Source organism: Taudactylus pleione, unplaced genomic scaffold (genome assembly GCF_031769625.1).
Source record: "Taudactylus pleione unplaced genomic scaffold, aTauple2 ptg000100l, whole genome shotgun sequence".
NCBI classification, from domain to species: Eukaryota; Metazoa; Chordata; class Amphibia; order Anura; family Myobatrachidae; genus Taudactylus; species Taudactylus pleione.
In genome coordinates, this window is record NW_028284502.1 from 6,117,737 (window position 1) to 6,136,822 (window position 19,086).

General features: G+C 30.4%; 15 non-coding genes across 15 annotated transcripts; all 15 read left to right on the top strand.

Annotated features, from left to right (window-relative positions):
- Positions 1-1,010: 1,010 nt before the first annotated feature.
- TRNAT-AGU (transfer RNA threonine (anticodon AGU)) lies at positions 1,011-1,084 on the top strand. The gene has a single exon. It is a non-coding gene; the product is annotated as a tRNA-Thr (tRNA).
- An 854-nt stretch (positions 1,085-1,938) lies between these two features.
- TRNAT-CGU (transfer RNA threonine (anticodon CGU)) lies at positions 1,939-2,012 on the top strand. Its single transcript has one exon. It is a non-coding gene; the product is annotated as a tRNA-Thr (tRNA).
- A 1,182-nt stretch (positions 2,013-3,194) lies between these two features.
- TRNAT-AGU (transfer RNA threonine (anticodon AGU)) lies at positions 3,195-3,268 on the top strand. The gene has a single exon. It is a non-coding gene; the product is annotated as a tRNA-Thr (tRNA).
- Positions 3,269-4,121: 853 nt separating this feature from the next.
- Positions 4,122-4,195, top strand: TRNAT-CGU (transfer RNA threonine (anticodon CGU)). The gene has a single exon. It is a non-coding gene; the product is annotated as a tRNA-Thr (tRNA).
- A 1,181-nt stretch (positions 4,196-5,376) lies between these two features.
- On the top strand, positions 5,377-5,450 carry TRNAT-AGU (transfer RNA threonine (anticodon AGU)). The gene has a single exon. It is a non-coding gene; the product is annotated as a tRNA-Thr (tRNA).
- Positions 5,451-6,303: 853 nt separating this feature from the next.
- TRNAT-CGU (transfer RNA threonine (anticodon CGU)) lies at positions 6,304-6,377 on the top strand. The gene has a single exon. It is a non-coding gene; the product is annotated as a tRNA-Thr (tRNA).
- A 1,184-nt stretch (positions 6,378-7,561) lies between these two features.
- Positions 7,562-7,635, top strand: TRNAT-AGU (transfer RNA threonine (anticodon AGU)). The gene has a single exon. It is a non-coding gene; the product is annotated as a tRNA-Thr (tRNA).
- A 2,110-nt stretch (positions 7,636-9,745) lies between these two features.
- TRNAT-AGU (transfer RNA threonine (anticodon AGU)) lies at positions 9,746-9,819 on the top strand. Its single transcript has one exon. It is a non-coding gene; the product is annotated as a tRNA-Thr (tRNA).
- Positions 9,820-10,673: 854 nt separating this feature from the next.
- On the top strand, positions 10,674-10,747 carry TRNAT-CGU (transfer RNA threonine (anticodon CGU)). The gene has a single exon. It is a non-coding gene; the product is annotated as a tRNA-Thr (tRNA).
- A 1,180-nt stretch (positions 10,748-11,927) lies between these two features.
- TRNAT-AGU (transfer RNA threonine (anticodon AGU)) lies at positions 11,928-12,001 on the top strand. Its single transcript has one exon. It is a non-coding gene; the product is annotated as a tRNA-Thr (tRNA).
- A 2,111-nt stretch (positions 12,002-14,112) lies between these two features.
- TRNAT-AGU (transfer RNA threonine (anticodon AGU)) lies at positions 14,113-14,186 on the top strand. The gene has a single exon. It is a non-coding gene; the product is annotated as a tRNA-Thr (tRNA).
- Positions 14,187-15,039: 853 nt separating this feature from the next.
- TRNAT-CGU (transfer RNA threonine (anticodon CGU)) lies at positions 15,040-15,113 on the top strand. The gene has a single exon. It is a non-coding gene; the product is annotated as a tRNA-Thr (tRNA).
- A 1,183-nt stretch (positions 15,114-16,296) lies between these two features.
- Positions 16,297-16,370, top strand: TRNAT-AGU (transfer RNA threonine (anticodon AGU)). Its single transcript has one exon. It is a non-coding gene; the product is annotated as a tRNA-Thr (tRNA).
- Positions 16,371-17,224: 854 nt separating this feature from the next.
- On the top strand, positions 17,225-17,298 carry TRNAT-UGU (transfer RNA threonine (anticodon UGU)). The gene has a single exon. It is a non-coding gene; the product is annotated as a tRNA-Thr (tRNA).
- Positions 17,299-18,482: 1,184 nt separating this feature from the next.
- TRNAT-AGU (transfer RNA threonine (anticodon AGU)) lies at positions 18,483-18,556 on the top strand. The gene has a single exon. It is a non-coding gene; the product is annotated as a tRNA-Thr (tRNA).
- The last annotated feature ends 530 nt before the right edge of the window (positions 18,557-19,086 follow it).

Below are 19,086 nucleotides of genomic sequence, written 5' to 3' on the forward strand. Positions count from 1 at the left end.
TATAGTTGAATTAAATGTATGCTGTTAGACATGAGAGTTTTCTAGAAAATACTTTGCATTCTGTTTAAACAACCTCCAGAATAATAATGGAGTTTTGTCAAAGGAGAAGTCCATAGGAAGTGTGAAAATAACTAAAGCAAAGTATGTTTACCAAGATCATTTGGGAAAGAGTCATTTTAGTCCTAGAGGCTAGGAGAATTATTTAAAAATTAATCAATATTTAGTTTCATAACATTTGCAAAATTCTGTTAGGAAAGTATTTCCAGAAAAAAAAGCTTCAAGTCTCTTGAACAAGCTTCAAGAAAAAAAGCTAACATTAGATCTATATTTAGAAGATAGAGATCTTCATTTGAATTACAAGTTTATTTTTTCTGTTTCTGTATCATAAAAAAGCAAACATTAATCCATTGTAGGATGCTTTTAAAGAGAAAGCTATAATAACTGCTACAAAAAATTAATATAAGAGAGTGACTTTGCCAAACCATTTTAAGAAAAACAGTCCTATAATTTTTAAATAAATGTAGAGAAGAAAACATATACTGTATTTTTTTTCTTTATTTTTACCTTTAAAAGAATCGATTAAGCATCGGCCTTTTTAAGGATCTCAAAAAATTTTACCATAAAACATACATGAGATATATAATTTTTCATTATATGACACTTTGGAGCAGGTGGTGCTGTGGCTTAGCTGGTTAACACGCCTGTCTAGTAAACGGGAGATCCTGCAATCGAATCTTGGCAGTGACTTTTGTTTGGTTAATTTTTATCACCTTATTATGTAGTTTGTTGTTGATTCATGACATATGAGATGTGAAAACTTTAGCAGTCTTCTTTCTGGCTTACTTGGTGGACAATGTTCTATGTTTCTAGATAAAGTCTACATCTGACAAACACAAAATAATGCAATATTTCCTTTTTTGAATATAAGGTATATTTTAGCATTAAAATGATGCTAAGGTAAACATCAGATATTTCCATAAAATAGCATGTAAAAAAGCTTCTTTCCATGTGGTGCTGTGGCTTAGTTGGTTAAAGCGCCTGTCTAGTAAACAGGAGATCCTGAGATCAAATCTCAGCAGTGCCTTTGTTTGATTCATTTTCATCTACTAAGTATGTAGTTTGTTGTTGATTCGTTACAATATGAGACTTGACAACTGTAGTAGCTTTCACCCAGGCTTACTTGATGAACAATGTACTACATTTCTAGAAAAAGTCCATATCAGAAAAACACAAAATAATGCTATATTCCCATTCTTGAGTATAAGCTATTTTTTTTTTAAATAAACTCATGCTAAGGTAAACATCAGAAATTTCCAGAAAATAGCATTTATTATGCTTGAGCAAGCTCCATGATTAATATCATGTGCAGTCAAAGGAGAATCATGCAGGGAATTTTATAAAATGTCAGTTACAAGTACATTTTCTAAGATAAATAGAGAGAGAGTAATTTTTATCATAACAGCTGGGAGAACAATTGAAAATTAAACAATATTTAGTTCCATAACATCCAAAATTGTGTTAACAAAGTGTTTCCAAAACTGCTTTGCTTTTCTTGAAAAAGCTTAAAGATAAAATGCTAAAAATTGTTCTATCTTTTTAAGATACTTTTTAATTTTACTTCATGTTTTTACTATGTGAGCATCAGAAAATACTGGCACTAATTCTCATGTAGGATTCCTTTAAAGAGAAATCCATAATAACTGCTACAAAATAGTATACTAGAAAGTCACTTGGCAATACATTGTAAGAAATAAGGGCCTGTATTTCACAAAAGAAAGAAGAGAATAAAAACTTATTTATTAAGTCACTTATTCATTCAAAATTGCCAACTGTTTTAAACTTTGATAAAATACATGTCTCAAAAAGCATTTCAAATATTTTTACCAAAAATTATACTTTATATATATTTTTTTTAATATTAAACAGGGGCTTCTATATGGTGCTGTGGCTTAGTTTGTTAAAGTGCCTGTCTCGTAAACAGGAGATCCTGAGTTCAAATCTCAGCAGTACCTTTTATTTGCTTGTCATATCTTAGCATGTAGTGTATTGTTGATGCTCAAGAAATAAGACGTGATTCCTTGAGCAACTTTCACCCCGGTTCACTTGGTCAGCAATACAGTTCATTTCTAGATGCAGTCCATATTAGAAGACAACAAAACATGTTCCTGTTTTGATATAAGCCATATAGTTGAATTAAATGTATGCTGTTAGACATGAGAGTTTTCTAGAAAATACTTTGCATTCTGTTTAAACAACCTCCAGAATAATAATGGAGTTTTGTCAAAGGAGAAGTCCATAGGAAGTGTGAAAATAACTAAAGCAAAGTATGTTTACCAAGATCATTTGGGAAAGAGTCATTTTAGTCCTAGAGGCTAGGAGAATTATTTAAAAATGAATCAATATTTAGTTTCATAACATTTGCAAAATTCTGTTAGGAAAGTATTTCCAGAAAAAAAAGCTTCAAGTCTCTTGAACAAGCTTCAAGAAAAAAAGCTAACATTAGATCTATATTTAGAAGATAGAGATCTTCATTTGAATTACAATTTTATTTTTTCTGTTTCTGTATCATAAAACAGCAAACATTAATCCATTGTAGGATGTTTTTAAAGAGAATGCTATAATAACTGCTACAAAAAATTAATATAAGAGAGTGACTTTGCCAAACCATTTTAAGAAAAACAGTCCTATAATTTTTAAATAAATGTAGAGAAGAAAACATATACTGTATTTTTTTTCTTTATTTTTACCTTTTAAAGAATCGATTAAGCATCGGCCTTTTTAAGGATCTCAAAAAATGTTACCATAAAACATACATGAGATATGTAATTTTTCATTATATGACACTTTGGAGCAGGTGGTGCTGTGGCTTAGCTGGTTAACATTCCTGTCTAGTAAACAGGAGATCCTGCAATCGAATCTTGGCAGTGACTTTTGTTTAGTTAATTTTCATCACCTTATTATGTAGTTTGTTGTTGATTCATGACAATATGAGATGTGAAAACTTTAGCAGTCTTCTTTCTGGCTTACTTGGTGGACAATGTTCTATGTTTCTAGATAAAGTCTACATCTGACAAACACAAAATAATGCAATATTTCCTTTCTTGAATATAATCTATATTTTAGCATTAAAATGTTGCTAAGATAAACATCAGATATTTCCATAAAATAGCATGTAAAAAAGCTTCTTTCCATGTGGTGCTGTGGCTTAGTTGGTTAAAGCGCCTGTCTAGTAAACAGGAGATCCTGAGTTCAAATCTCAGCAGTGCCTTTGTTTGATTCATTTTCATCTACTAAGTATGTAGTTTGTTGTTGATTCGTTACAATATGAGACGTGACAACTGTAGTAGCTTTCACCCAGGCTTACTTGATGAACAATGTACTACATTTCTAGGAAAAGTCCATATCAGAAAAACACAAAATAATGCTATATTCCCATTCTTGAGTATAAGCTATTTTTTTTTAAATAAACTGATGCTAAGGCAAACATCAGAAATTTCCAGAAAATAGCATTTATTATGCTTGAGCAAGCTCCATGATTAATATCATGTGCAGTCAAAGGAGAATCATGCAGGGAATTTTATAAAATGTCAGTTACAAGTACATTTTCTAAGATAAATAGAGAGAGAGTAATTTATATCATAACAGCTGGGAGAACAATTGAAAATTAAACAATATTTAGTTCCATAACATCCAAAATTGTGTTAACAAAGTGTTTCCAAAACTGCTTTGCTTTTCTTGAAAAAGCTTAAAGATAAAATGCTAAAAATTGTTCTATCTTTTTAAGATACTTTTTAATTTTACTTCATGTTTTTACTATGTGAGCATCAGAAAATACTGGCACTAATTCTCATGTAGGATTCCTTTAAAGAGAAATCCATAATAACTGCTACAAAATAGTATACTAGAAAGTCACTTGGCAATACATTGTAAGAAATAAGGGCGTGTATTTCACAAAAGAAAGAAGAGAATAAAAACATATTTATTTAGTCACTTATTCATTCAAAATTGCCAACTGTTTTAAACTTTGATAAAATACATGTCTCAAAAAGCATTTCAAATATTTTTACCAAAAATTATACTTTACATATATTTTTTTTAATGTTAAACAGGGGCTTCTATATGGTGCTGTGGCTTAGTTGGTTAAAGTGCCTGTCTCGTAAACAGGAGATCCTGAGTTCAAATCTCAGCAGTACCTATTATTTGCTTGTCATATCTTAGCATGTAGTGTATTGTTGATGCTCAAGAAATAAGACGTGAGTCCTTGAGCAACTTTCACCCCGGTTCACTTGGTCAGCAATACAGTTCATTTCTAGATGCAGTCCATATTAGAAGACAACAAAACATGTTCCTGTTTTGATATAAGCCATATAGTTGAATTAAATGTATGCTGTTAGACATGAGAGTTTTCTAGAAAATACTTTGCATTCTGTTTAAACAACCTCCAGAATAATAATGGAGTTTTGTCAAAGGAGAAGTCCATAGGAAGTGTGAAAATAACTAAAGCAAAGTATGTTTACCAAGATCATTTGGGAAAGAGTCATTTTAGTCCTAGAGGCTAGGAGAATTATTTAAAAATGAATCAATATTTAGTTTCATAACATTTGCAAAATTCTGTTAGGAAAGTATTTCCAGAAAAAAAAGCTTCAAGTCTCTTGAACAAGCTTCAAGAAAAAAAGCTAACATTAGATCTATATTTAGAAGATAGAGATCTTCATTTGAATTACAAGTTTATTTTTTCTGTTTCTGTATCATAAAAAAGCAAACATTAATCCATTGTAGGATGCTTTTAAAGAGAAAGCTATAATAACTGCTACAAAAAATTAATATAAGAGAGTGACTTTGCCAAACCATTTTAAGAAAAACAGTCCTATAATTTTTAAATAAATGTAGAGAAGAAAACATATACTGTATTTTTTTTCTTTATTTTTACCTTTAAAAGAATCGATTAAGCATCGGCCTTTTTAAGGATCTCAAAAAATGTTCCCATAAAACATACATGAGATATATAATTTTTCATTATATGACACTTTGGAGCAGGTGGTGCTGTGGCTTAGCTGGTTAACACGCCTGTCTAGTAAACGGGAGATCCTGCAATCGAATCTTGGCAGTGACTTTTGTTTGGTTAATTTTCATCACCTTATTATGTAGTTTGTTGTTGATTCATGACATATGAGATGTGAAAACTTTAGCAGTCTTCTTTCTGGCTTACTTGGTGGACAATGTTCTATGTTTCTAGATAAAGTCTACATCTGACAAACACAAAATAATGCAATATTTCCTTTTTTGAATATAAGCTATATTTTAGCATTAAAATGATGCTAAGGTAAACATCAGATATTTCCATAAAATAGCATGTAAAAAAGCTTCTTTCCATGTGGTGCTGTGGCTTAGTTGGTTAAAGCGCCTGTCTAGTAAACAGGAGATCCTGACTTCAAATCTCAGCAGTGCCTTTGTTTGATTCTTTTTCATCTACTAAGTATGTAGTTTGTTGTTGATTCGTTACAATATGAGACTTGACAACTGTAGTAGCTTTCACCCAGGCTTACTTGATGAACAATGTACTACATTTCTAGAAAAAGTCCATATCAGAAAAACACAAAATAATGCTATATTCCCATTCTTGAGTATAAGCTATTTTTTTTTTATATAAACTGATGCTAAGGTAAACATCAGAAATTTCCAGAAAATAGCATTTATTATGCTTGAGCAAGCTCCATGATTAATATCATGTGCAGTCAAAGGAGAATCATGCAGGGAATTTTATAAAATGTCAGTTACAAGTACATTTTCTAAGATAAATAGAGAGAGAGTAATTTTTATCATAACAGCTGGGAGAACAATTGAAAATTAAACAATATTTAGTTCCATAACATCCAAAATTGTGTTAACAAAGTGTTTCCAAAACTGCTTTGCTTTTCTTGAAAAAGCTTAAAGATAAAATGCTAAAAATTGTTCTATCTTTTTAAGATACTTTTTAATTTTACTTCATGTTTTTACTATGTGAGCATCAGAAAATACTGGCACTAATTCTCATGTAGGATTCCTTTAAAGAGAAATCCATAATAACTGCTACAAAATAGTATACTAGAAAGTCACTTGGCAATACATTGTAAGAAATAAGGGCCTGTATTTCACAAAAGAAAGAAGAGAATAAAAACTTATTTATTAAGTCACTTATTCATTCAAAATTGCCAACTGTTTTAAACTTTGATAAAATACATGTCTCAAAAAGCATTTCAAATATTTTACCAAAAATTATACTTTACATATATTATTTTTAATATTAAACAGGGGCTTCTATATGGTGCTGTGGCTTAGTTTGTTAAAGTGCCTGTCTCGTAAACAGGAGATCCTGAGTTCAAATCTCAGCAGTACCTTTTATTTGCTTGTCATATCTTAGAATGTAGTGTATTGTTGATGCTCAAGAAATAAGACGTGTGATTCCTTGAGCAACTTTCATCCCAGTTCACTTGATCAGCAATACAGTTCATTTCTAGATGCAGTCCATATTAGAAGACAACAAAACATGTTCCTGTTTTGATATAAGCCATATAGTTGAATTAAATGTATGCTGTTAGACATGAGGGTTTTCTAGAAAATACTTTGCATTCTGTTTAAACAACCTCCAGAATAATAATGGAGTTTAGTCAAAGGAGAAGTCCATAGGAAGTGTGAAAATAACTAAAGCAAAGTATGTTTACCAAGATCATTTGGGAAAGAGTCATTTTAGTCCTAGAGGCTAGGAGAATTATTTAAAAATGAATCAATATTTAGTTTCATAACATTTGCAAAATTCTGTTAGGAAAGTATTTCCAGAAAAAAAAGCTTCAAGTCTCTTGAACAAGCTTCAAGAAAATAAGCTAACATTAGATCTATATTTAGAAGATAGAGATCTTCATTTGAATTACAAGTTTATTTTTTCTGTTTCTGTATCATAAAAAAGCAAACATTAATCCATTGTAGGATGTTTTTAAAGAGAATGCTATAATAACTGCTACAAAAAATTAATATAAGAGAGTGACTTTGCCAAACCATTTTAAGAAAAACAGTCCTATAATTTTTAAATAAATGTAGAGAAGAAAACATATACTGTATTTTTTTTCTTTATTTTTACCTTTTAAAGAATCGATTAAGCATCGGCCTTTTTAAGGATCTCAAAAAATGTTACCATAAAACATACATGAGATATATAATTTTTCATTATATGACACTTTGGAGCAGGTGGTGCTGTGGCTTAGCTGGTTAACATGCCTGTCTAGTAAACAGGAGATCCTGCAATCGAATCTTGGCAGTGACTTTTGTTTAGTTAATTTTCATCACCTTATTATGTAGTTTGTTGTTGATTCATGACAATATGAGATGTGAAAACTTTAGCAGTCTTCTTTCTGGCTTACTTGGTGGACAATGTTCTATGTTTCTAGATAAAGTCTACATCTGACAAACACAAAATAATGCAATATATCCTTTCTTGAATATAATCTATATTTTAGCATTAAAATGTTGCTAAGATAAACATCAGATATTTCCATAAAATAGCATGTAAAAAAGCTTTTTTCCATGTGGTGCTGTGGCTTAGTTGGTTAAAGCGCCTGTCTAGTAAACAGGAGATCCTGAGTTCAAATCTCAGCAGTGCCTTTGTTTGATTCATTTTCATCTACTAAGTATGTAGTTTGTTGTTGATTCGTTACAATATGAGACGTGACAACTGTAGTAGCTTTCACCCAGGCTTACTTGATGAACAATGTACTACATTTCTAGAAAAAGTCCATATCAGAAAAACACAAAATAATGCTATATTCCCATTCTTGAGTATAAGCTATTTTTTTTTAAAATAAACTGATGCTAAGGCAAACATCAGAAATTTCCATAAAATAGCATTTATTATGCTTGAGCAAGCTCCATGATTAATATCATGTGCAGTCAAAGGAGAATCATGCAGGGAATTTTATAAAATGTCAGTTACAAGTACATTTTCTAAGATAAATAGAGAGAGAGTAATTTTTATCATAACAGCTGGGAGAACAATTGAAAATTAAACAATATTTAGTTCCATAACATCCAAAATTGTGTTAACAAAGTGTTTCCAAAACTGCTTTGCTTTTCTTGAAAAAGCTTAAAGATAAAATGCTAAAAATTGTTCTATCTTTTTAAGATACTTTTTAATTTTACTTCATGTTTTTACTATGTGAGCATCAGAAAATACTGGCACTAATTCTCATGTAGGATTCCTTTAAAGAGAAATCCATAATAACTGCTACAAAATAGTATACTAGAAAGTCACTTGGCAATACATTGTAAGAAATAAGGGCCTGTATTTCACAAAAGAAAGGAGAGAATAAAAACATATTTATTTATTCACTTATTCATTCAAAATTGCCAACCGTTTTAAACTTTGATAAAATACATTTCTCAAAAAGCATTTCAAATATTTTTACCAAAAATGATAATTTACATATATTTTTTTTAATATTAAACAGAGGCTTCTATATGGTGCTGTGGCTTAGTTGGTTAAATTGCCTGTCTCGTAAACAGGAGATCCTGAGTTCACATCTCAGCAGTACCTTTTATTTGCTTGTCATATCTTAGCATGTAGTGTATTGTTGATGCTCAAGAAATAAGACGTGATTCCTTGAGCAACTTTCACCCCAGTTCACTTGGTCAGCAATACAGTTCATTTCTAGATGCAGTCCATATTAGAAGACAACAAAACATGTTCCTGTTTTGATATAAGCCATATAGTTGAATTAAATGTATGCTGTTAGACATGAGAGTTTTCTAGAAAATACTTTGCATTCTGTTTAAACAACCTCCAGAATAATAATGGAGTTTAGTCAAAGGAGAAGTCCATAGGAAGTGTGAAAATAACTAAAGCAAAGTATGTTTACCAAGATCATTTGGGAAAGAGTCATTTTAGTCCTAGAGGCTAGGAGAATTATTTAAAAATGAATCAATATTTAGTTTCATAACATTTGCAAAATTCTGTTAGGAAAGTATTTCCAGAATAAAAAGCTTCAAGTCTCTTGAACAAGCTTCAAGAAAAAAAGCTAACATTAGATCTATATTTAGAAGATAGAGATCTTCATTTGAATTACAAGTTTATTTTTTCTGTTTCTGTATCATAAAAAAGCAAACATTAATCCATTGTAGGATGCTTTTAAAGAGAATGCTATAATAACTGCTACAAAAAATTAATATAAGAGAGTGACTTTGCCAAACCATTTTAAGAAAAACAGTCCTATAATTTTTAAATAAATGTAGAGAAGAAAACATATACTGTATTTTTTTTCTTTATTTTTACCTTTTAAAGAATCGATTAAGCATCTGCCTTTTTAAGGATCTCAAAAAATGTTACCTTAAAACATACATGAGATATATAATTTTTCATTATATGACACTTTGGAGCAGGTGGTGCTGTGGCTTAGCCGGTTAACACGCCTGTCTAGTTAACAGGAGATCCTGCAATCGAATCTTGGCAGTGACTTTTGTTTAGTTAATTTTCATCACCTTATTATGTAGTTTGTTGTTGATTCATGACAATATGAGATGTGAAAACTTTAGCAGTCTTCTTTCTGGCTTACATGGTGGACAATGTTCTATGTTTCTAGATAAAGTCTACATCTGACAAACTCAAAATAATGCAATATTTCCTTTCTTGAATATAATCTATATTTTAGCATTAAAATGTTGCTAAGATAAACATCAGATATTTCCATAAAATAGCATGTAAAAAAGCTTCTTTCCATGTGGTGCTGTGGCTTAGTTGGTTAAAGCGCCTGTCTAGTAAACAAGAGATCCTGAGTTCAAATCTCAGCAGTGCCTTTGTTTGATTCATTTTCATCTACTAAGTATGTAGTTTGTTGTTGATTCGTTACAATATGAGACGTGACAACTGTAGTAGCTTTCACCCAGGCTTACTTGATGAACAATGTACTACATTTCTAGAAAAAGTCCATATCAGAAAAACACAAAATAATGCTATATTCCCATTCTTGAGTATAAGCTATTTTTTTTTAAAATAAACTGATGCTAAGGCAAACATCAGAAATTTCCAGAAAATAGCATTTATTATGCTTGAGCAAGCTCCATGATTAATATCATGTGCAGTCAAAGGAGAATCATGCAGGGAATTTTATAAAATGTCAGTTACAAGTACATTTTCTAAGATAAATAGAGAGAGAGTAATTTTTATCATAACAGCTGGGAGAACAATTGAAAATTAAACAATATTTAGTTCCATAACATCCAAAATTGTGTTAACAAAGTGTTTCCAAAACTGCTTTGCTTTTCTTGAAAAAGCTTAAAGATAAAATGCTAAAAATTGTTCTATCTTTTTAAGATACTTTTTAATTTTACTTCATGTTTTTACTATGTGAGCATCAGAAAATACTGGCACTAATTCTCATGTAGGATTCCTTTAAAGAGAAATCCATAATAACTGCTACAAAATAGTATACTAGAAAGTCACTTGGCAATACATTGTAAGAAATAAGCGCCTGTATTTCACAAAAGAAAGAAGAGAATAAAAACATATTTATTTAGTCACTTATTCATTCAAAATTGCCAACCGTTTTAAACTTTGATAAAATACATGTCTCAAAAAGCATTTCAAATATTTTTACCAAAAATTATACTTTACATATATTTTTTTTAATATTAAACAGGGGCTTCTATATGGTGCTGTGGCTTAGTTGGTTAAAGTGCCTGTCTCGTAAACAGGAGATCCAGAGTTCAAATCTCAGCAGTACCTTTTATTTGCTTGTCATATCTTAGAATGTAGTGTATTGTTGATGCTCAAGAAATAAGACGTGATTCCTTGAGCAACTTTCACCCCAGTTCACTTGGTCAGCAATACAGTTCATTTCTAGATTCAGTCCATATTAGAAGACAACAAAACATGTTCCTGTTTTGATATAAGCCATATAGTTGAATTAAATGTATGCTGTTAGACATGAGAGTTTTCTAGAAAATTCTTTGCATTCTGTTTAAACAACATCCAGAATAATAATGGAGTTTTGTCAAAGGAGAAGTCCATAGGAAGTGTGAAAATAACTAAAGCAAAGTATGTTTACCAAGATCATTTGGGAAAGAGTCATTTTAGTCCTAGAGGCTAGGAGAATTATTTAAAAATGAATCAATATTTAGTTTCATAACATTTGAAAAATTCTGTTAAGAAAGTATTTCCAGAAAAAAAAGCTTCAAGTCTCTTGAACAAGCTTCAAGAAAAAAAGCTAACATTAGATCTATATTTAGAAGATAGAGATCTTCATTTGAATTACAAGTTTATTTTTTCAGTTTCTGTATCTTAAAAAAGCAAACATTAATCCATTGTAGGATGCTTTTAAAGAGAATGCTATAATAACTGCTACAAAAAATTAATATAAGAGAGTGACTTTGCCAAACCATTTTAAGAAAAATAGTCCTATAATTTTTAAATAAATGTAGAGAAGAAAACATACTGTATTTTTTTTCTTTATTTTTATCTTTTAAAGAATCAATTAAGCATCGGCCTTTTTAAGGATCTCAAAAATTTTTACCTTAAAACATACATGAGATATATAATTTTTCATTATATGACACTTTGGAGCAGGTGGTGCTGTGGCTTAGTCGGTTAACATGCCTGTCTAGTTAACAGGAGATCCTGCAATCGAATCTTGGCAGTGACTTTTGTTTAGTTAATTTTCATCACCTTATTATGTAGTTTGTTGTTGATTCATGACAATATGAGATGTGAAAACTTTAGCAGTCTTCTTTCTGGCTTACTTGGTGGACAATGTTTTATGTTTCTAGATAAAGTCTACATCTGACAAACACAAAATAATGCAATATTTCCTTTCTTGAATATAATCTATATTTTAGCATTAAAATGTTGCTAAGATAAACATCAGATATTTCCATAAAATAGCATGTAAAAAAGCTTCTTTCCATGTGGTGCTGTGGCTTAGTTGGTTAAAGTGCCTGTCTAGTAAACAGGAGATCCTGAGTTCAAATCTCAGCAGTGCCTTTGTTTGATTCATTTTCATCTACTAAGTATGTAGTTTGATGTTGATTCGTTACAATATGAGACGTGACAACTGTAGTAGCTTTCACCCAGGCTTACTTGATGAACAATGTACTACATTTCTAGAAAAAGTCCATATCAGAAAAACACAAAATAATGCTATATTCCCATTCTTGAGTATAAGCTATTTTTTTTTTTAAATAAACTGATGCTAAGGCAAACATCAGAAATTACCAGAAAATAGCATTTATTATGCTTGAGCAAACTCCATGATTAATATCATGTGCAGTCAAAGGAGAATCATGCAGGGAATTTTATAAAATGTCAGTTACAAGTACATATTCTAAGATAAATAGAGAGAGAGTAATTTTTATCATAACAGCTGGGAGAACAATTGAAAATTAAACAATATTTAGTTCCATAACATCCAAAATTGTGTTAACAAAGTGTTTCCAAAACTGCTTTGCTTTTCTTGAAAAAGCTTAAAGATAAAATGCTAAAAATTGTTCTATCTTTTTAAGATACTTTTTAATTTTACTTCATGTTTTTACTATGTGAGCATCAGAAAATACTGGCACTAATTCTCATGTAGGATTCCGTTAAAGAGAAATCCATAATAACTGCTACAAAATAGTATACTAGAATGTCACTTGGCAATACATTGTAAGAAATAAGGGCCTGTATTTCACAAAAGAAAGGAGAGAATAAAAACATATTTATTTATTCACTTATTCATTCAAAATTGCCAACCGTTTTAAACTTTGATAAAATACATGTCTCAAAAAGCATTTCAAATATTTTTACCAAAAATGATAATTTACATATATTTTTTTTAATATTAAATAGAGGCTTCTATATGGTGCTGTGGCTTAGTTGGTTAAATTGCCTGTCTCGTAAACAGGAGATCCTGAGTTCACATCTCAGCAGTACCTTTTATTTGCTTGTCATATCTTAGCATGTAGTGTATTGTTGATGCTCAAGAAATAAGACGTGATTCCTTGAGCAACTTTCACCCCAGTTCACTTGGTCAGCAATACAGTTCATTTCTAGATGCAGTCCATATTAGAAGACAACAAAACATGTTCCTGTTTTGATATATGCCATATAGTTGAATTAAATGTATGCTGTTAGACATGAGAGTTTTCTAGAAAATACTTTGCATTCTGTTTAAACAACCTCCAGAATAATAATGGAGTTTAGTCAAAGGAGAAGTCCATAGGAAGTGTGAAAATAACTAAAGCAAAGTATGTTTACCAAGATCATTTGGGAAAGAGTCATTTTAGTCCTAGAGGCTAGGAGAATTATTTAAAAATGAATCAATATTTAGTTTCATAACATTTGCAAAATTCTGTTAGGAAAGTATTTCCAGAAAAAAAAGCTTCAAGTCTCTTGAACAAGCTTCAAGAAAAAAAGCTAACATTAGATCTATATTTAGAAGATAGAGATCTTCATTTGAATTACAAGTTTATTTTTTCTGTTTCTGTATCGTAAAAAAGCAAACATTAATCCATTGTAGGATGCTTTTAAAGAGAATGCTATAATAACTGCTACAAAAAATTTATATAAGAGAGTGACTTTGCCAAACCATTTTAAGAAAAACAGTCCTATAATTTTTAAATAAATGTAGAGAAGAAAACATATACTGTATTTTTTTTCTTTATTTTTACCTTTTAAAGAATCGATTAAGCATCTGCCTTTTTAAGGATCTCAAAAAATGTTACCTTAAAACATACATGAGATATATAATTTTTCATTATATGACACTTTGGAGCAGGTGGTGCTGTGGCTTAGCCGGTTAACACGCCTGTCTAGTTAACAGGAGATCCTGCAATCGAATCTTGGCAGTGACTTTTGTTTAGTTAATTTTCATCACCTTATTATGTAGTTTGTTGTTGATTCATGACAATATGAGATGTGAAAACTTTAGCAGTCTTCTTTCTGGCTTACATGGTGGACAATGTTCTATGTTTCTAGATAAAGTCTACATCTGACAAACACAAAATAATGCAATATTTCCTTTCTTGAATATAATCTATATTTTAGCATTAAAATGTTGCTAAGATAAACATCAGATATTTCCATAAAATAGCATGTAAAAAAGCTTCTTTCCATGTGGTGCTGTGGCTTAGTTGGTTAAAGCGCCTGTCTAGTAAACAGGAGATCCTGAGTTCAAATCTCAGCAGTGCCTTTGTTTGATTAATTTTCATCTACTAAGTATGTAGTTTGATGTTGATTCGTTACAATATGAGACGTGACAACTGTAGTAGCTTTCACCCAGGCTTACTTGATGAACAATGTACTACATTTCTAGAAAAAGTCCATATCAGAAAAACACAAAATAATGCTATATTCCCATTCTTGAGTATAAGCTATTTTTTTTTAAATAAACTGATGCTAAGGCAAACATCAGAAATTTCCAGAAAATAGCATTTATTATGCTTGAGCAAGCTCCATGATTAATATCATGTGCAGTCAAAGGAGAGTCATGCAGGGAATTTTATAAAATGTCAGTTACAAGTACATTTTCTAAGATAAATAGAGAGAGAGTAATTTTTATCATAACAGCTGGGAGAACAATTGAAAATTAAACAATATTTAGTTCCATAACATCCAAAATTGTGTTAACAAAGTGTTTCCAAAACTGCTTTGCTTTTCTTGAAAAAGCTTAAAGATAAAATGCTAAAAATTGTTCTATCTTTTTAAGATACTTTTTAATTTTACTTCATATTTTTACTATGTGAGCATCAGAAATTACTGGCACTAATTCTCATGTAGGATTCCTTTAAAGAGAAATCCATAATAACTGCTACAAAATAGTATACTAGAAAGTCACTTGGCAATACATTGTAAGAAATAAGGGCCTGTATTTCACAAAAGAAAGGAGAGAATAAAAACATATTTATTTATTCACTTATTCATTCAAAATTGCCAACCATTTTAAAGTTTGATAAAATACATGTCTCAAAAAGCATTTCAAATATTTTTACCAAAAATGATAATTTACATATATTTTTTTTAATATTAAACAGAGGCTTCTATATGGTGCTGTGGCTTAGTTGGTTAAATTGCCTGTCTCGTAAACAGGAGATCCTGAGTTCAAATCTCAGCAGTACCTTTTATTTGCTTGTCATATCTTAGCATGTAGTGTATTGTTGATGCTCAAGAAATAAGACGTGATTCCTTGAGCAACTTTCACCCCAGTTCACTTGGTCAGCAATACAGTTCATTTCTAGATGCAGTCCATATTAGAAGACAACAAAACATGTTCCTGTTTTGATATAAGCCATATAGTTGAATTAAATGTATGCTGTTAGACATGAGAGTTTTCTAGAAAATACTTTGCATTCTGTTTAAACAACCTCCAGAATAATAATGGAGTTTAGTCAAAGGAGAAGTCCATAGGAAGTGTGAAAATATCTAAAGCAAAGTATGTTTACCAAGATCATTTGGGAAAGAGTAATTTTAGTCCTAGAGGCTAGGAGAATTATTTAAAAATGAATCAATATTTAGTTTCATAACATTTGCAAAATTCTGTTAGGAAAGTATTTCCAGAAAAAAAAGCTTCAAGTCTCTTGAACAAGCTTCAAGAAAAAAAGCTAACATTAGATCTATATTTAGAAGATAGAGATCTTCATTTGAATTACAAGTTTATTTTTTCTGTTTCTGTATCATAAAAAAAGCAAACATTAATCCATTGTAGGATGCTTTTAAAGAGAAAGCTATAATAACTGCTACAAAAAATTAATATAAGAGAGTGACTTTGCCAAACCATTTTAAGAAAAACAGTCCTATAATTTTTAAATAAATGTAGAGAAGAAAACATATACTGTATTTTTTTTCTTTATTTTTACCTTTTAAAGAATCGATTAAGCATCGGCCTTTTTAAAGATCTCAAAAAATGTTACCATAAAACATACATGAGATATATCATTTTTCATTATATGACACTTTGGGGCAGGTGGTGCTGTGGCTTAGCTGGTTAACACGCCTGTCAAGTAAACAGGAGATCCTGCAATCGAATCTTGGCAGTGACTTTTGTTTGGTTAATTTTCATTACCTTATTATGTAGTTTGTGATTGATTCATGACAATATGAGATGTGAAAACTTTAGCAGTCTTCTTTCTGGCTTACTTGGTGGACAATGTTCTATGTTTCTAGATAAAGTCTACATCTGACAAACACAAAATAATGCAATATTTCCTTTCTTGAATATAAGCTATATTTTAGCATTAAAATGATGCTAAGGTAAACATCCGATATTTCCATAAAATAGCATGTAAAAAACCTTTTTTCCATGTGGTGCTGTGGCTTAGTTGGTTAAAGCGCCTGTCTAGTAAACAGGAGATCCTGAGTTCAAATCTCAGCAGTGCCTTTGTTTGATTCATTTTCATCTACTAAGTATGTAGTTTGTAGTTGATTCATTACAATATGAGACGTGACAACTGTAGTAGCTTTCACCCAGGCTTACTTGATGAACAATGTACTACATTTCTAGAAAAAGACAATATCAGAAAAACACAAAATAATGCTATATTCCCTTTCTAGAGTGTAAGCTATTTTTTTTAAAAATAAACTGATGCTAAGGTAAACATCAGAAATTTCCAGAAAATAGCATTTATTATGCTTGAGCAAGCTCCATGATTAATATTGTGTGCAGTCAAAGGAGAATCATGCAGGGAATTTTATAAAATGTCAGTTACATGTACATTTTCTAAGATAAACAGAGAGAGAGTAATTTTTATCATAACAGCTGGGAGAACAATTGAAAATTAAACAATATTTAGTTCCATAACATCCAAAATTGTGTTAACAAAGTGTTTCCAAAACTGCTTTGCTTTTCTTGAAAAAGCTTAAAGATAAAATGCTAAAAATTGTTCTATCTTTTTAAGATACTTTTTAATTTTACTTCATGTTTTTACTATGTGAGCATCAGAGAATACTGGCACTAATTCTCATGTAGGATTCCTTTAAAGAGAAATCCATAATAACTACTACAAAATAGTATACTAGAAAGTCACTTGGCAATACATTGTAAGAAATAAGGGCCTGTATTTCACAAAAGAAAGGAGAGAATAAAAACATATTTATTTAGTCACTTATTCATTCAAAATTGCCAACCATTTTAAACTTTGATAAAATACATGTCTCAAAAAGCATTTCAAATATTTCTACCAAAAATTATACTTTACATATATTTTTTTTAATATTAAACAGTGGCTTCTATATGGTGCTGTGGCTTAGTTGGTTAAATTGCCTGTCTTGTAAACAGGAGATCCTGAGTTCAAATCTCAGCTGTACCTTTTATTCGCTTGTCATATCTTAGCATGTAGTGTATTGTTGATGCTCAAGAAATAAGACATGTGATTCCTTGAGCAACTTTCACCCCAGTTCACTTGGTCAGCAATACAGTTCATTTCTAGATGCAGTCCATATTAGAAGACAATAAAACATGTTCCTGTTTTGATATAAGCCATACAGTTGAATTAAATGTATGCTGTTAGACATGAGAGTTTTCTAGAGAATACTTTGCATTCTGTTTAAACAACCTCCAGAATAATAATGGAGTTTAGTAAAAGGAGAAGTCCATAGGAAGTGTGAAAATATCTAAAGCAAAGTATGTTTACCAAGATCATTTGGGAAAGAGTCATTTTAGTCCTAGAGGCTAGGAGAATTATTTAAAAATGAATCAATATTTAGTTCCATAACATTTGCAAAATTCTGTTAGGAAAGTATTTCCAGAAAAAAAAGCTTCAAGTCTCTTGAACAAGCTTCAAGAAAAAAAGCTAACATTAGATCTATATTTAGAAGATAGAGATCTTCATTTGAATTACAAGTTTATTTTTTCTGTTTGTGTATCATAAAAAAGCAAACATTAATCCATTGTAGGATGCTTTTAAAGAGAATGCTATAATAACTGCTACAAAAAATTAATATAAGAGAGTGACTTTGCCAAACCATTTTAAGAAAAACAGTCCTATAATTTTTAAATGAATGTAGAGAAGAAAACATATACTGTATTTTTTTCTTTATTTTTACCTTTTAAAGAATCGATTAAGCATCAGCCTTTTTAAGGATCTCAAAAAATGTTACCATAAAACATACAGGAGATATATAATTTTTCATTATATGAAACTTTGGAGCAGGTGGTGCTGTGGCTTAGCTGGTTAACACGCCTGTCAAGTAAACAGGAGATCCTGCAATCGAATCTTGGCAGTGACTTTTGTTTGGTTAATTTTCATCACCTTATTATGTAGTTTGTTGTTGATTCATGACAATATGAGATGTGAAAACTTTAGCAGTCTTCTTTCTGGCTTACTTGGTGGACAATGTTCTATGTTTCTAGATAAAGTCTACATCTGACAAACACAAAATAATGCAATATTTCCTTTCTTGAATATAAGCTATATTTTAGCATTAAAATGATGCTAAAGTAAACATCAGATATTTCCATAAAATAGCAAGTAAAAAATGCTTCTTTCCATGTGGTGCTGTGGCTTAGTTGGTTAAAGCGCCTGTCTAGTAAACAGGAGATCCTGAGTTCAAATCTCAGCAGTGCCTTTGTTTGATTCATTTTCATCTACTAAGTATGTAGTTTGTTGTTGATTTATTACAATATGAGATGTGACAACTGTAGTAGCTTTCACCCAGGCTTACTTGATGAACAATGTACTACATTTCTAGAAAAAGTCCATATCAGAAAAACACAAAATAATGCTATATTCCCATTCTTGAGTATAAGCTATTTTTTTTAAAAATAAACTGATGCTAAGGTAAACATCAGAAATTTCCAGAAAATAGCATTTATTATGCTTGAGCAAGCTCCATGATTAATATCGTGTGCAGTCAAAGGAGAATCATGCAGGGAAGTTTATAAAATGTCAGTTACAAGTACATTTTCTAAGATAAATAGAGAGAGAGTAATTTTTATCATAACAGCTGGGAGAACAATTGAAAATTAAACAATATTTAGTTCCATAACATCCAAAATTGTGTTAACAAAGTGTTTCCAAAACTGCTTTGCTTTTCTTGAAAAAGCTTAAAGATAAAATGCTAAAAATTGTTCTATCTTTTTAAGATACTTTTTAATT